This window comes from Sminthopsis crassicaudata, chromosome 3 (genome assembly GCF_048593235.1).
Source record: "Sminthopsis crassicaudata isolate SCR6 chromosome 3, ASM4859323v1, whole genome shotgun sequence".
Classification (NCBI taxonomy): Eukaryota; Metazoa; Chordata; class Mammalia; order Dasyuromorphia; family Dasyuridae; genus Sminthopsis; species Sminthopsis crassicaudata.
In genome coordinates this window covers 217,177,448-217,194,542 of record NC_133619.1, presented here as the reverse complement: position 1 = coordinate 217,194,542, position 17,095 = coordinate 217,177,448, and the positions used below count along the sequence as shown (strand labels likewise).

General features: G+C 36.2%; 1 long non-coding RNA gene across 1 annotated transcript in view; it reads left to right on the top strand.

Annotated features, from left to right (window-relative positions):
* Positions 1-17,095, top strand: part of LOC141559435 (uncharacterized) — a 321,591-nt gene that overhangs the window by 277,661 nt on the left and 26,835 nt on the right. The gene's annotated exons all lie outside the window — the stretch shown is intronic.

Here is a 17,095-nt window from a genome sequence, read left to right as displayed (position 1 = left end):
GGATTACCCAGGATCTGGCAGCTTCTACAATAAAGAATTGTAGGGCTTGGAATGACATATTCTGGAAGACAAAGAACCTGGAGTTACAACCAAGAATTAACTACTAGGTAAGATTCAACATCATCTTTCAGGGGAGGAGATTAAACTTTAATGAAATAAAAGACTTTCAATCCCGTCTATTGAAAAAACAGAACTAAACAGAAAATTCAATCTACAAACACTATATTCAAGAGAATCACAAAAAGGTAAACAGGGGGAAAAAAAAAAAAAAAAAAATATATATATATATATATATATATATATATATATATATATATATATATATATATATATATATATATATATATATAAAGGTTAAACTGTTTACATCCCTAGATAGGAAAACAATATCTGTGACTTTTGCTAACGGTATTGGTCACTATGTAAGACAAAGAGGAGAATCACATGGACTGAAGGTGTGGTTGTGAACAGATGCTGATGTGATAACTTCAAAGAAAAAGACATTGAGGAGTGGGATAAGGTCTGTATTGGCAAAAGAGAAAATGGGAGCTATTAGTTCATACCAAGAAGCTCAAAAGACCCTTTACAATCAAAGGAAAAAAAGAAGGTGGATGAGCCTTGTTTGAAGCTTGATCTCATCAGTTTTGGCTCTAAGAGGGAATAATTTAATCATTCAGTTAAGTATAGAAATGTATTTAATACTATAAAGAAATAGGAGAAGAAAGAGGAAAAGAAAAAGGGAGGGACAGGATAGAAGCAAGGGCAGAAATACTAGGAACACAAGTAAGAGAAGGGGGGAAGGGTAGATAGAAGATAAGGTAATTGGTGGAGTAGGTTAAAAAACACTACTAAGATAAGGGGGAGGAGTGATAGCAGATAAGATAGTGGGTGGGATAGGAAAAAAAAAAAAACAAATAGGGTGGAAAGAGAGAATATAAGAAAGAAAATGAATCTGCTCAGGAAACAGCCTGGCTTCTCATAGTTTGCCTTCTAAGCTGGTACTGGAAATGAAAGAAAATACATACAAGAGAGAAAATAGGTTGGAGGGAGAGATAGAGCTGATAATTATAACTGTTAATGTGAATGGGATGAACTCTCCCATAAAATGGAAGCAAATCAAAAAGTGGATTAAAAAACAAAATCCTACAATATGTTGTATACAAGAAACACATTCGACACATTGAGACATGTACAGGGTAAAGGTAAAATGCTGGAACAGAATTTATTATGCTTCAGCTAAAGTAAAAAAAAAAAATCAGGGGTAGCAATTCTGATATCAGAAAAGCAAAAATAAAAATAGATCTTATTAAAAGAGACAAGGAGGGAAAGCACATCTTGATAAAGGGTACCCTAAATAATGAAGTAGTAACAATACTTAATGTGTATGCACCAAGTGGTAGAGCAAAAAAATTCTTAGAGAAGATTTTTAAGCAAGTAACAGGAAGAAGTAAACAGCAAAACTATTCTAGTGGGGGACCTCAATCTTCCTTTCTCATAATCAGATAAATCTAACAACAAAATCAACAATAATAAAAATGGGAAGGCTTATAGGATCCTAGAAAACGTAGATATTATAGACCTCTGGAGAAAATTGAATGGAGACAGAAAGGAATATACCTTTTTTCTGGGCAGTAAATGGCACCTACACAAAAATTGACCATGTATAAGAGCATAAAAATCTCACAATCAAATGCAAAAAAGGAGAAATAATTAATACTTCATTTCAGACAACAATGCAATAAAATTATATTAAATAAAAGACCAGGGAAAGATAGACTGAAAACCAATTGGAAATTAGATGATCTAATTCTAATGAATGAGTGGGTCAAACAACAAATCACAGAAGTGATCCATAATTTCATCCAAGAAAATGACACTAATGAGACAACATATCAAAATTTATGGGATGCTGCCAAAGAAGTTCTTAGGAGAAATTTTATATCTCTAAATACCTACCTAAATAAAATAGAGAAAGAGGAGATCAATGAATTAGCCAAGCAACTAAGAAAGTTAGAAAAAGAACAAATTAAAAACTCCCAACTAAATACCAAATTAGAAATTATAGAGAGCTGCAGACAATGGAGGAACTCTGGGTAAGGCATAAGACCCTTCAGCCCAGAAAGAACTCGCTGACAATGTCTGATTTGGCTCCCCATGTCCCTTTTGTGTTCTTAGCCTTCCTGAGAAGTCAAGAAGGATGTTCTACTTGAACCAAAAGATACTTATAGTAAAGAGAGGCATTTACATATCAATAGAAGGGTGCTTATAGTTAGCATTTCTTCAGTGTTATGTGATAATATAATGGTTCTCTAGTTGGCACATACTTAGTGTGATATAATGATGTAATCATACCACAGTATTTATAGGCTGAGAAGACTTGAAATAAGGACTCCATCTTTACCATCCTTGTGAGTCTCCTGTTTCCTTCACTACTTCCACTAAGTAAGACCAAGATTGGTCCTGAGATCCTTTAGAGAGTTAGTCTGGATGATATATTTTGGCATCCCAATTTGGAGGCTCTAGAAAGCAAACTACATTTTTGCTTCTGAACAGGGACCCCCAGAAGGACACTACAAGAAATTTTGAAATTCAAATGAGAGATTAATAAAACAGAGACTAAGAAAGCTATTGAAATAATAAACAAAACTAAGAGTTGGGTTTATGAAAAAAGTAAGAAAATAGATAACCCTTTGGTTAATTTGTTCAAAAAAAGGAATTAAAAAACAAAACAAACAAACAAACAAAAACAAATCACTAGCATCAAAAATGAAAGGGATGAACTTACCACTAATGAAAAAGAAATTGAAGGAATTAGAGTAGGCAATGAGAAAATAAAACTATCACTTTTTGTAGATGATATGATGATATACTTAAGAGAATCCTAGAAAATCATCCAAAAAAACTACTGGAAACAATTCAAAGCTTTAACAAAGTTCCAGGACATAAACCCACACAAACTATCAGCATTTTTATATATTACTGACAAAGCCCATCAGCAAGAGATAGAAAAAGCAATCCCATTTAAAATTACTATAGACAAAATAAAATACTTGGGGTTCTGCCTGCCAAGATAACTCCAAGAACAGTATGAACACAATTACAAATCATTGCTCAGACAAATAAAATCATATCTAAACAATTGGAAAAAAAATATCAATTGTTCATGGCTTGGCCAAGCTAATATAATTAAAATGACAATTCTGCCTAAATTGGTTTACTTGTTCTATGCCATTCTAATCAAACTGCCAAAACATTGTTTTTTAGAGCTAGAAAAAATAGTAACAAAATTCATCTGGAAGAATAAAAGGTCAAGAATATCAAGGAAATTAATAAAAAAAAAATACAAAGAATGGTGACTTAGTACCAAACCTAAAACTATATTATAAAGCAGCAGTCATCAAAACCATTTAGTACTAGCTAAGAAATAGAGTGGTGAATCAGTGGAATAGATTAAATACACATAACACAATAATAAAGACCTATAGCAATCTAGTATTTGATAAATCCCTAAAATCCAGCTCCTGGCATAAGAAGTCACAATTTGATAAAAATAATATGCCAGAAACTCAGCAAGTCCTATATCTCATAACAAAATAACATAACATAACAAAATAAGGTCAAAATGAATACGGATTTGGGTACAAAGGATGATACCACAAACAAGTTAGGAGAACAAGGGATGACTTACCTATCAGATCTTTGGAGAAGGCAGGAATTTGTGACTAAAGAACTAGAAAGCATTATGAAAGGCAAAATGGACAATTTTGATTACATTATGTAAAAAAAAAAAAAAAGATTTTGAACAAACAAAACCAAAAGAAACTAGTAAAAGGGAATTGCAAAGCTTTGGAAAAAAATCATTACATCCAATATTTCTGATAAAGGTCTTAGAACTGACTCAAATTGACAAGAATATAAGTCATTCCCCAACTGATAAATGATCAAGGATATAAACAGACAATTTTCAGTAGACAAAATTAAAGCCATTTATAGTTATATGAAAAAATGTTCTACATCAATTGATTAGACAAATACAAATTAAAACAACTCTGAGGTACTCCCTCACTCTTTCAGTTTGACTAAGATGACCGGAAAAGATAATTCTAAATGTTGGAAGGGCTGTGGGAAAACTGTGACACTAATGCATTGTTTGTGGAGTTGTGAAATGATCCAACCATTCTGGAGAGCAATCTGGAACTATGCCCAGAGGGCTATAAAACTGTGCATACCCTTTGATCTTGCAGTACCATTACTGGGTTGGGATCCCAAGGAAGGAAAACAATCTTCCTTATGTGCAAAAATGTTTGTAGCAGCTCTTTTTGTAGTACAAAAGAATTGGAAAAAGAGTGGATGTCCATTAATTGGGGAATGGTTGAACAAGCTGTGATACATAAAGGAAATGGAATATTGTTCTATAAAAAATGATGAACAACTTAATTTTTGAAAGGCTTGGAAAGATTTACGTTAACTGATGCTTAGTGAAACAAGCAGAACCAGGAACACATTGTACACAATAACACCCAGTATGTGCAATGATCAATTATGAATGGCTTGGTACTTCTCAGTGGTTCAGTGATCCAAAGCAATTCCAACAGACTTTGGACAGAAAATAGCATCTGAATCTGGAAAAAGATCTAAGGAGACTAAAAGTAAATCAACATATGGTGTGTTCACTTCTTTTTTTCTCTTTTTTTAAGTCTCTTTTATAAGTTTTCCCTTTTGCTTTGGTTTTTCTCTTCCAACATGATTCATAAAACAATACATATTAAAATAAATAAAGTTACTACAAAAAAAAGAGAAAGAGAATGGAGAATACTCCATATCTTGCCTTCTACAAAGGAAAATTATGGGAGAAGTTAAGTTCTCCACCTTCTAAGACTGTAATCATGAGAGGGAAGGATGAGGGAATGCAGCATGATGAGATTTCAAGAGATGGCTTAAGCCATGGAAGTTTTAGATGAGACTGGGGCCCAAGCTCAGGCTAGTGCCTCGGGATGATCCAGTGGAGGTAAGTATCAACTCTTGCCTTCTCCCTGCACAGTTCTCAACTGAGAAAGTTGGTCCAATCTAATCCAAAATTATGCCCCAATCATTGGAGAAAAATCTGGCCTAAAGGTTGCTAGAATGTCTGGAGAACAATATGGAATTATGTCCAAAGGACCATTAAACTTTGCCTACCCTTTGATCCAGCAGTTTCTCTTCTGGACCTGCATCCAATAGACATCACAAAGGAGGGAAAGATAGTTACATGTGCAAAAATGTTTGTGGTAGCCCTTTTTATAGTGGCAAGAAACTGGAAATTGAGTGCAAGCCCATCAGTTGGAGAATGGCTGAACAAGTTATGATATATGAATGTAATGGAATATTATTCTATAAGAAACAATCAGCAGGGTGATTTCAGAAAGGTCTGAAAAGACTCACACGAACTGATGCTAAGTGAAATGAGTATTACCAAGAGAATACTGTACACAGCAACAAGATTATATGATGATCAATTCTAATGAATGTGACTCTTTTCAACAAGGTGATTCAGGCCAGTTCCAGTGGACTTGTTATGGAGAGAGACATCTGCACACAGGTGGAAACTGAATGTGGATCACAACATAATATTTTCACTTTTTTGTTATTTGCTTGCTTTTTGTTTTCTTTCTCATTTTTTCCTTTTAGACCTGATTTTTCTTTTGCAGCAAGATAGTTGTGAAAATATGTATAGAGGAAATGCACATGTTTAACATATTGGATTGTTTGTCCTCTAAGGGGGTGGGGAGAAAAAAATTTGGAACATAAGGTTTTGCACAGGTGAATGTTGAAAATGATCTATTCATATATTTTAAAAATAAAATTATTTAAATATTAAAAAAACAAAGGTCGCCAGAATGTTATTTCAGCAGCTCCTATCCCCTCACCATTCAGCCTTCTTAGGTACTGTCTTTTTCTCCTTCTATGATCTCTAAATAGTGCATTCTTTTCAGACCTTGAAGAGAGTTTCCCTTTTTTGCAGAGTTCCCTGAGCTCTGCTAGCTTTGTCTCTTGTGATGAGAGCATTGACATCTTGGAATATCCTAGCTCTTGTACATATTGTCCAGCTCTGTCTCCTTGTAGAGTAATATCAAAGGCTGCAGCAGTTTCACCTTCCCATCTTCCCCTATCTCCCTGCCCCAAGATCTGACAATCTAGGGACAGTATCCTCATGCCTTCATACCCTATTTACTGCCTTTCCTATGTCATTTGCCCCCATATGCTTTTGTAGAATTTTTGTACAGTCCTCAGAAGGATGGAAGAGTTTTCTAGTGCTTCTTTTTGGTTTTCTTGATTACTGTTCTTACTGTTCTTTCTAGTACTCTCTAATAAAAACCTGATTCTGCTGGGATCTTTCATATGCCCTGAGAACTAATTTTTTTTTTTAATAAAATTAGAGGTTTTTAATCAGTGCACCCTAATTATCTCTATCATCTTTAAGATTAAGCTTCTCTCTAAATATATAATGCTTATGATGACATTTCTTCAGGATGTTTCCTATTGGCATAACTCCCCTTCCCCCAAGTTTAATACTAGGTGTAAAATAAGGTATTTCATGCTTCTTACTGTATTATAATAGCTCTTAGCGATAATTTATTTCCTTTTGAAATAAACATAAACTATCCCTTGAATTATATGTTATATAATTACTTCAGAAACCTTATCAGCCTGCCATTTTAAGTATTGTTCTTCATTTGTGTCTGAACCCTATTTGGGGTTCTATGGGGATCTGTAACTTCATTGGGGTTTTCTTGGCAAAGAAACTGAGAGGTTTGCCATTCCTTCTCTAACTCATTTTATGTATGAAGAAACTGGGGAAAGCATAATTTCAGTGACTTACCCAGGATTATACAGCTAGTATGTGTCTGAAGTTGAATTTAAATTCAGGCCATTTTAAATATCTTCTGGAAAAATTAAAAAAAAAAAGTCTTTGTTCATTTGTCACTAGGCTAAGATTTCCTATTTTATTCTTCATGATATTACAAAGATCTCTGGGAATCAGTCATACTTATAACCTTTTTTATTTCTATAATTCAGTTCTATAATAATTCATCTGAAGTTGGTACATTGATATCATTAAAATCAGGTAAGTGTTTTCTTATCTTTTTCTAAATTTTCTTGGCTTCAATCCCTTGCAACAAGTTTCCTCTTTGCCTTCCTAGTGTGAAGGTTATTTTCTTTAGTAGAAAGGATAGAAGCAAAATGGGAGCTGATAATATCATCTTTTTATATTATCACATCTGAGGTAATCTCTCTTCTTTGAGTATCCTCTTTCCTTCAGTATAACTAAAAGTTCCCTTTTGTTGAACTGACCATATCTTTCAAGCTCAGTAGCTCAATATGTTCCTTATGGGATGTCATGTCACCCATTTTCAGTGTGTCCCTGGAGATGCAAATCTTCTAGTTGGTGGATAGCTGAGAAAAGGCTTTAATTTGCATAGATAAGAAAGTAGCTGATAAACAGTCCTTGGATGTAGTTCAATCATTTTTCAGTTATAGCTATCTCTTTGTTACTTCATTTGACTTTTTCTTGGAAAGATACTGGATTTGTCATTTCTTTCTCCAGTTCATTTTAAAGAAGAGGAAACTGAGACAAATGGAGTTAAATGACTTGCTATGGATCACAGTAAGTGTCTGAGACCAGATTTGGATTCAGAAAGATATGTCTTATTCCAGGTCTAGTACTCTATCCACTGTGCTGCTAGCTGTCCAGCTCTTAAGTGTCTTCAAGGGCTGATGGACAGGACTTGAAAGCTTTAAGGATGCAGTAGCTTGACAGATTGCATGACCTAGATGGCCTTAGATTATTTCTGAAGGTCAAATGACAATGCTCAAAATCTGTAGGGCTTGTCAACTTGGCAGATAGTAAAGTCCAAAAGATTTTATGAAATTGTATGGTGTATGGTAGAGGCTCATCTCCTTAGAAAACCCACAATTGATGATTTCCAGTTCATTTACCATAGTATGAGCTGCCACATTGCTCTTCACAAATAGCCTTACCATGGACCTAGAACAGGATAGGAAAAACAGAAAGGGAGAGGAAAAAAGCGTTTCTGTTGGTGGCACTTCCTGCCTAATTGCTTCAGTGGTTTCTGAGGATCCCAGGGGACACAGGAGAAGAGGCAGGAATATTCTGTGGAAGGGTCCTCACTGCTCATCAGTTATTCCTTTCCTATATCTTCCTTTTCCAAGAAAAATTCTAAATCAGTGGGTTGGAGAAATGCAGAACTTTGTAGAGGGAAGAATGGTGGAAGACACCAGAATAATAAATAAGTAAATAAACACAACAGTGATGTTCTAAATCTCAAAGGGGGTCTCTCAGATTTAGCAAATAAGGAAATATCCTTGTTCAGCAATGGGATAAAAGCACCCAAATGATGTTTTACTATAAGCAAATAGTGCAATGCATTGATGAGAGAATTTAATTTGAATTGAATGAATGTGTGTTAAAATAATTCTCAGCTCTAACACTTATAGACTATGTTTTCTTATTTGAAAAATTAGGGAATTGGTTTCAATTATTTGTATGGTCCCATTTAGCCCTAAATTTATGGTCCTATGCTGAATACCTGTGAAAATAGTACATGGAAGCTAGTTTTTACCACAAAAATTAAAATACTTCTGTAGGAACAGACTAGAAAAACTTTAGCAGACTGAAGAAAACTCAAATTATGTGTTGCTTCCCCCCCCCCCTTTTCCAGTCTGCCTATAGAGGAAACTAGGTAGATCAATAAAAGAACTAAATCTGAATATAGTCTCAGACACTTACAAACTATGTGACCCTGGGCAAGGCACTTAACATCTGTCTGGCTTAGTTTCCTCATCTGTAAAAATGAAGATAGTTTTATACATGTTTTTTTCCTTCTTGCTTCTTGAGAAAGACCATAATTGTCCTTTGTATCTTCTACAATGTCCTCACAAAACATTCAATGAATACTTGTAGGTTCAGTTTGCTATTGAAAAATGAGGTGGCTCAACTAAGGCTGTAGAACTAATTTAGTGTAACTACCTTCCAGTACTATAGTGTCAGGAATGACAAGATAGACTTCAAATAAATAATTATATTTCATGGAATTCAGACATAGATGCATCATCAGACTGTAATGAATTATGGAACTTTTGTTACCTTTAAAAGAACCAAAAGCCTGAAATCACTTGATTTGCTGATTGAAAGAGAAATGAGAATGCAGTACAGAGAGAAAGGACTGACTCCCAGGGCCTTCAGAGGAGAATTATTTCTCCTTTAGTTTCCATCTACTCAAAAGTCTCATTCTTTACTTTCTCTTTCACTTTTATGATGTTTAAAATATTGAAACTGTAAGTACAAACAATAGTTTTGGTCTGCAGTACATCATATATTTGTATGCATCTTTTAACTAGAATTCTTTTTATTTGCTTGTCTATCAATCATATGTATGAATATAAGTATGTATATTTGTATATATGTATCTATCTCCTTGTCTATCTACTTTTCATCTACCTTTCTACTCTCTCTGTTTCTGTCTTTCTGTCTCCCTCTATGTCTCTATTTTCTCTTTCTCTCTCTCCCCCTTATCTATTCTTTTATTAATTTACCTGTCATTTATCTCTTTCTCCTCCTCCTGCTTTTCTTCTTTTTCACTCTCTTTATCTCTCTCATCTCCATTAAACAAAGGGATGTCTGAATTTTTAAAAAATTATATTCAATTCATTTTTAGAAGATGGTGAGAAGAGTTAGTTGCTAGATACTTATACATACAAAGAGCTATACACTCACATCTACTATGTATCTCTGGTTGAACACATACAGCATTCCTTTTTCTTGCCTATTTGGAAGAATACTCTACTGATCCAGTTATATGATTTCCTAAACCGATGACAAATATTCAGACATACTGACACTTTTGTAATACCATGACTCACAAATACCTTTAAGTGTATCTTTTATGTATTATTAGATTTATTTTTCAATCAATTCACTCTTATGTGCATCAAAGAGTCAGCATTATATGGGGAAGACAGTACTGGACCCCTAATCAGGAAAACATTATTTCAGATCTCACCGGAGACACTTAAGAGAGATGTAACTGTAAGAAAGTCACTTAACTTCTTTGAGACACTATTTTCTCATCTGTGAAAAGATTATTATAATATTACCTCACAGGCTTTCTAAGCAGTTTAAATGAAGTAATATATGTAAAGTACTTTGCAAATCTTAAAGTACTTTATGAATATGGACTTACAGTATAAATTATCCAATTTTTTCCTGTTACAGAGGTGTATCTTTTATCTTTTGACATTTCTCAGCTAGGTTTTAGATTGTTACAGATTTTCATGAGATACATTTTTATTTTTATTTTTGTTATTTGGTATTCAATAAGCTTGTCCTTCATCAGTAATTCAACAAGTATGCATGCTTGTGTTCAATCTTAGCACTTACTACTTGTCAGGAACTGTTATAAATGCATGGAATACAAGTAGAAGTAGAAAGACATCCCTGCCTTCAAGGGCCTTACAATTTAACAGGGGAAGACAGCATATAAAAAGGGAGCTGAAAAGGGCAAGTATCTGGGAAGGAGTTACCAGGGCATGGTAGAGAAAGTCCTGTGAAAAGGAGTCTCAACTCCACCCACAATTTATCAGTGTCCCAGTTTTCCCTCATCCCCTCCAGCTTTTGTCATTATCTTTTCTTGTCATCTTGGCCAATTTAACAGGTGTGTAGTGGTATCTCAGAGTTATCTTAATTTGCATTTCTCTGATCAATAGTGATTTGGAACACTCATATGAGTGAAAATAGGTTCTATTTCATCATCTGAAAATTGTCTGTTCATATCCTTTGACCATTTATCAATTGGAGAATAGCTTGATTTCTTATAAATAGGATCAATTCTCTATATATTTTGGAAATGAGGCCTTTATCAGAATCTTTAACTGTAAAAAAAATTCTACTTTTTAAGGAATTGTTTTCTTCAGCAATTTTTTTTTAACATCTTTTTTCCACTATAGTCTTTCTCTATTTTTTAAAAGGTACTAGTTTCTTTAATTTTTTATGCCTTTTCCAAACTGGGAATTTTTTTTTCAAAATTTTCTTGTGTCACTCTCATCCCCCCCCCCCCCCACCAGTTTTCTCTCTCCTAATCTTTACTTTCGTAAAAAAGTAAAAAAGTCAACCCTCTTTCCCCCAAACTTCCCAGCCCCACCCCAAAGAAAAAACCCAACAACCTCTTCCAGGAATTCTTGTTCGTTTTTGAATTAGCATTTTTCTTTGAGGCTTTGTTTTCACATTGATATCTTATTTTGAGTTTATGTCTTGGTCTTTTCTGCCACTCTAATATCTTTTTATGGTCAAGTTATTTTGTTTTTATTTTGTTGGTGTTCTCTGCCAATTTTTTCACTTTGAACTTTATGCTAAAGTTGGGCTCTACCCACTTAGGTATGCAAAACACTGTATTCTAAGCTTTAGGGTTTTTGTGCTACTGTTTTTAGAGTAGTTTTGGGAGGTCTGAAAGTTTTTGATACTTCCATGGTAGCATAATCCTAAGAGAAGTGTTGTGACTACTCTTATAGTTTGTGTTTTGGTTTTTACCCAGGAAAGATTCCTGTTCCCTTATAGCAGTATGTGATAGTGCTCCTTTTTGCTTTGAGACTGTGACTAGGACCCCTGCTCCCTTGTAGTTGACTTCAGATGATCTTTTCCATTCTGGAACTGCAACCCAGAACTGTTTATTGGCAAAACAGTTGCTAATCAGCTTTGGGTGTACCCAGTACCAGCAACGGACATTCTATAATTTCTTTCTGACCAGGTATCTGACTCTCTTACTGTCTCTAAGCTGAGACTCCCCAAATTGCTGCTGCTACTGGTACTACTGCTGTGTGAGATGCAGACCAACACCCACTCCTGTGTCAAAGACCTCTCTGGATAACTTACTAGGTTATCTTAGGCAGCAATAATGTCTTACTCTGACCTTTTTTTGGCTCTGCTGCTCAAAAACTTGATTTGAGGAATTATTTAGAATTATTAGAAAGGAATATTGGGAGAAGTCATCTGAGTTCTTGCTTCTAATATTGGTTCTTCTTCCAATTCTTAGTTTTTGTATGAGTGAGTAGAATGAATTTCTAATGTTCTTTTCTGTAAGGGCCCTTTAAATGGGCGGACACAGTGCATCGGGAGATTGAGGCCCAGAAGTATTAGGACTGCCCTTGGGCGGGATCCTGGCCATATTGAGATAGTTTCGTAATGGGTGACTCTCTCGCTGATTGGCTGTGTGTGTGACCTCACAGGCCCTATGTAAGCCCACTGCAGGCAGCAACCGCCCTCTTTAACCTCATGCTGTTCACCCTGGCTCCTAGCCTGGGTGGCCAAGCCAAGATGGGTAGCCGAAAGAGGTAAGGATTTTGGTAGTGAACACATGGGTCTTCTGACCAGGTGTTCACTTGGGAACTAACAAGTCAGGGCATCAGCTAGGGCATTATGTGAGTAGGTATAATAAAGGCTTTTAAGATTACACGTGGTTGTTCTTGAGTGCGCTACCGGTTATTAAGCTATAGATTCAAGAGATTGTGGCCAGAGACCTTAGAAGGCCTCAGAGGAGGCGAGCCGGGTAGAGCTCACACTGCAAAGGACAGTGGTCAAAGGTACTCTGGTGGGTCTAGGACAGACTAGTAATTGTAACTGCCAGGAGAGCACGTTACAAATGGCGCTCAACGTGGACGCATCAGAAATTATCAGGTTTTGAAAATATTTAATATTCAGAATTAAGATTCTGAAAGATCCGGTAGAAACGCCACTTAAGAGGGAAGACAGAGAAGCAATATGGACCCAGGTAAATCTGGGATCAGACTCAAGGACACAGCTGAACATAATGCTTATTATATAAAGAGGTTAAAGAGCCAGATGGAAGATCTTTTAACAAAGATCACCACTGAAGAACAGCAGGAAGCTTGTAATCAAGCTCCGAGAAGGCTATCCCCACACCCATTAAATATAGCTCGGAGAGGGAGCAACCTAGAGCTAGTGCGTATGTATGACAGTATAGAGTATAAAATGCCACAGCAAGAGTTGCTGGAATTGCAGGTTAAACTACAGATTGAGCTAGAGAAAGAAGAAAAAGCTAGGTTACTACAGATAGAACAGGAAGAGTTCAAACCAGTGGCTGAAACTAAGGAAGGAAATAAACGAACCACATGGATTTCAGTTGTAGAAATTCTTCTTAGCATTTTGTTGGTTTACCTCCTGCATTGTTGTTTTAAGGAATTTATTGATTACTCTTCCATTGAGAAGAAGTTTAGTTCTTTTTATGTGCAAAGCTCAGGTTTGATTTTAAATCAGCCTTTGGGGGATTTTCCAATTCTTCTTCCCTCTGCCTCACCTTCTTGGGCCAAGGGAGAAGGGGGAGGAGGAAAAGGAAGGGCGATAATACCATCAGCACTGCTCATTAATCCATTCAAAACTCCTGTGTCTTTTCAAAGGACCGGAGTAGGCTTTATGCCCCAAGGCAAAAAGGAATTGTGGGGTATTGAGTATAATCAGAAAAGTTTTAAAAATACAGTTCAGTTAATTTCTAAGAAATCTTACAGGGATAAGACCTTGCAGTTAGAGAGAGTGGAGTTTTATACTTGTAAAACTGCTAGGATCGTCTTTGGAGAGTTGAAACTCCTCTTTTCTTACCTCGTGGATTTTCCACTTCCACAGGTGAGCTTGATTTCCCAACCCCCTACGGGTACTTATAAAACAGTGTTTATGTCTAGAATGGGTTGGAAAATTGTTGTTTTAATCACTAGAATAAATAGACAGTGTGTGATCTTTGACCCAGGAGGAAAATATCAGATTTATTGATTCACACTCCTGAAGTACAATTCGGTATCAGAAACTCAAACTTTGATTTTTAGGCAAAAGAATTCAGGGATATAGCCGAGTGTTCTAGTAAAGTCATTACTGCACAGACTATCCCCAAGATCTTCTCTTCTAAACAAGAGAAGGGAATTTTGGGATATGTGATTGCTTACAATTTTTAAATTTTGATTTTACATTTTTAAACATTTTTGATTTTACATCTTCAAAGTATTTTGATTTTACATTTTAAAGTTATTTTGGTTTTATATTTTTAATCTATTTCGGTTTTACACTTTTAAATTATTTTGGTTTTACATTTTTAAATTCTTTGCATTTTACCTTAGCAATGCACTTCGGGCATACACAGAAAGTGCAGCTAAGTGACAGACTGACTTTTGTCTGACTTGTTAATCTTTTTGACAACAACTTTGTTTCCACTGTGATGTGGAAAGGCCTGGATGGCATTTGGAAAGGCCCAAGTTGGGCCCCGGGGACATTCCTTCTTAGGTGCAGATCCAGCAGCAGAGTTCATCCCCACCAGAGACATTTGTAACCTGGGGATCCAAGAGAAGGACCAGACAACAGTCCAGAGAGACCAGCCAGATGTCCGCAGCCCTTCAGACGCTGATGGCAGCGATGCCCCTCCTGACCGTGACACCAGAGACAGCAGACACAGTTCCAGTGTTGCAGCTGAAATGGACTGTTTTGGGTGATACGCAATATAAAGGCTGTAAATGGACAATGGGCCTGCTTGCTTCTCCCGTGGCCACTTGCCATATGGTGGCCTGGGAAGAGGCTTTGCCCTATGCTTTCTATTGAAGGACTATGCTTTTAAATTAGTGGGTGAAAAACCAACACACCCACCTGCCGTTGTTATTGAGACAATGTTACTGGACATGACTTTGCTTATGTGCACCTGTGAAACTAGAATTGTTCTAGAATTGTGAAAAATGCAATAGAGAATTGTGATAAGCTAGAATTGTTCTAGGATTGTGAAAAGTGCAATAGAGAATTGTGATAAGCTAGAATTGTTCTAGAATTGTGAAAAAGTGCAATTGAGAATTGTGATAAACTAGAATTGTTCTAGGATTGTGACAAGTGCAATTGAGAATTGTGATAAGCTAGAATTGTTCTAGAATTGTGAAAAGTGCAATAGAGAATTGTGATAAGCTAGAATTGTTCTAGAATTGTGACAAGTGCAATTGAGAATTGTGATAAGCTAGAATTGTTCTAGGAGTGTGAAAAGTGCAACAGAAAATTGTAAGAAACTAGAATTGGTCTAGAACTGTGATAAATGTAACTAGAATTGTGACAACCTACCTACTGATATTTGTTAACTAGAATTGTGATGTTTTACCTTGTTGACTTCCCACCTCAGTGTTGACATCCTACCTCATTGGCATCCAATCTCTTTGGCCTATTATCTCGAGTATGACTTTGATGAATGGGTTGAACATTTGGGCCACTGTTGAGCCTGGTTCTCATTGTCATACTTCTGTTTACTGATCTGCTGCTTTGTACCTCCTTGGGCATAACACTCTGTCATCTCATGGATCAAGTGAACTATAGCTGGTGCTAAAAGTTTAGCTTGGTGAGATGTGCGGTTCCCGCAAAACAAGAGAAAGGGAATTGTAAGGGCCCTTTAAATGGGCGGACACAGTGCATCGGGAGATTGAGGCCCAGAAGTATTAGGACTGCCCTTGGGCGGGATCCTGGCCATATTAAGATAGTTTCGTAATGGGTGACTCTCTCGCTGATTGGCTGTGTGTGTGACCTCACAGGCCCTATGTAAGCCCACTGCAGGCAGCAACCGCCCTCTTTAACCTCGTGCTGTTCACCCTGGCTCCTAGCCTGGGTGGCCAAGCCAAGATGGGTAGCCGAAAGAGGTAAGGATTTTGGTAGTGAACACATGGGTCTTCTGACCAGGTGTTCACTCGGGAACCAACAAGTCAGGGCATCAGCTAGGGCATTATGTGAGTAGGTATAATAAAGGCTTTTAAGATTACACGTGGTTGTTCTTGAGTGCGCTACCGGTTATTAAGCTATAGATTCAAGAGATCGTGGCCAGAGACCTTTGAAGGCCTCAGAGGAGGCGAGCCGGGTAGAGCTCACACTGCAAAGGACAGTGGTCAAAGGTACTCTGGTGGGTCTAGGACAGACTAGTAATTGTAACTGCCAGGAGAGCACGTTACACTTTTCAACTATAAGTCATATAATAAAGAGAAAGAAAGATTAGAAAATGGAGATTTTTGATTTACAACAGAAATTTATAGAAAGAGAAGCATTTGACATTTAAGTGAATCCTAGAAAACCTTTGATGGTGTAAGGAAAGATGGAATTATATCAATTTATTTTTACTATCAAGAGAAAGTTAATGAGAACTGATAACCAAGACAGGTGGTGTATTGACCAGGCCAACTCTCCAATCACACAGGTAGACACAAATCACTTGGAAGTGTTTCCAACTCCAAAAATGGCGAATCTGAAATCCATCAGAGAGCTTGGACAGATGGCTTGATAAAATGTCATCATATGATATGCAAATCCTTGCCTACAGCTGCTTCCCTAATTCATGCATACTGGTTTCAATCACCCTAATCTAGGTAGTCTGATTTAGTACAAGTCTTCAAAAAAAAAAAAAAAAAGATGAAAATGAAGTTAAATGTTCCTCTCATGTGATCCATTGTACCATAAAAGTAAGTTTTTTAATAGGATTTCTCATATTATTTATTAGAAATATCTTCTATTTTCTTTTACAACCAATAAAAAGATATGTAATCATTTTTATTTTAATTTCAAAAATCTATTAAAATCGAACTTTCTCTTTTCCTTCACTATTTAAGCTTTATTGAAGAATTAATGGCCACTATGTAATCCCATTCCTAATTTCTTATTGGAAATGCTGGTGATGTGAATTAGTTTAGAGTTAGTAAAAGCCATGTTTTTCTTATTCTGGAAATCATGACAGGGCTGCAAATTGCTAATAAACCTGTATTAGTACAGGAGAGCATTTTCACACTCTCTAGTCATGTACTTTTAATGCTCTCTTGATTTTTATAGCTTTCTTCCTTCCTTCCTTCTTTCCTCCCTTCCTCCCTCCCTCTCTTCCTTCCTTTCTTCTTCTATTTCTCCCTTCCTTCTTCCTTTCCTTTTTCCCTCTGTCCTTCTCTCCCTCTTATGGAGAACGATCTGCACTGGTGGATATACAGATCTGCCAAAGTATATACATTAATGGCAGTTGCTTTCATAAAATCAGTACCTATT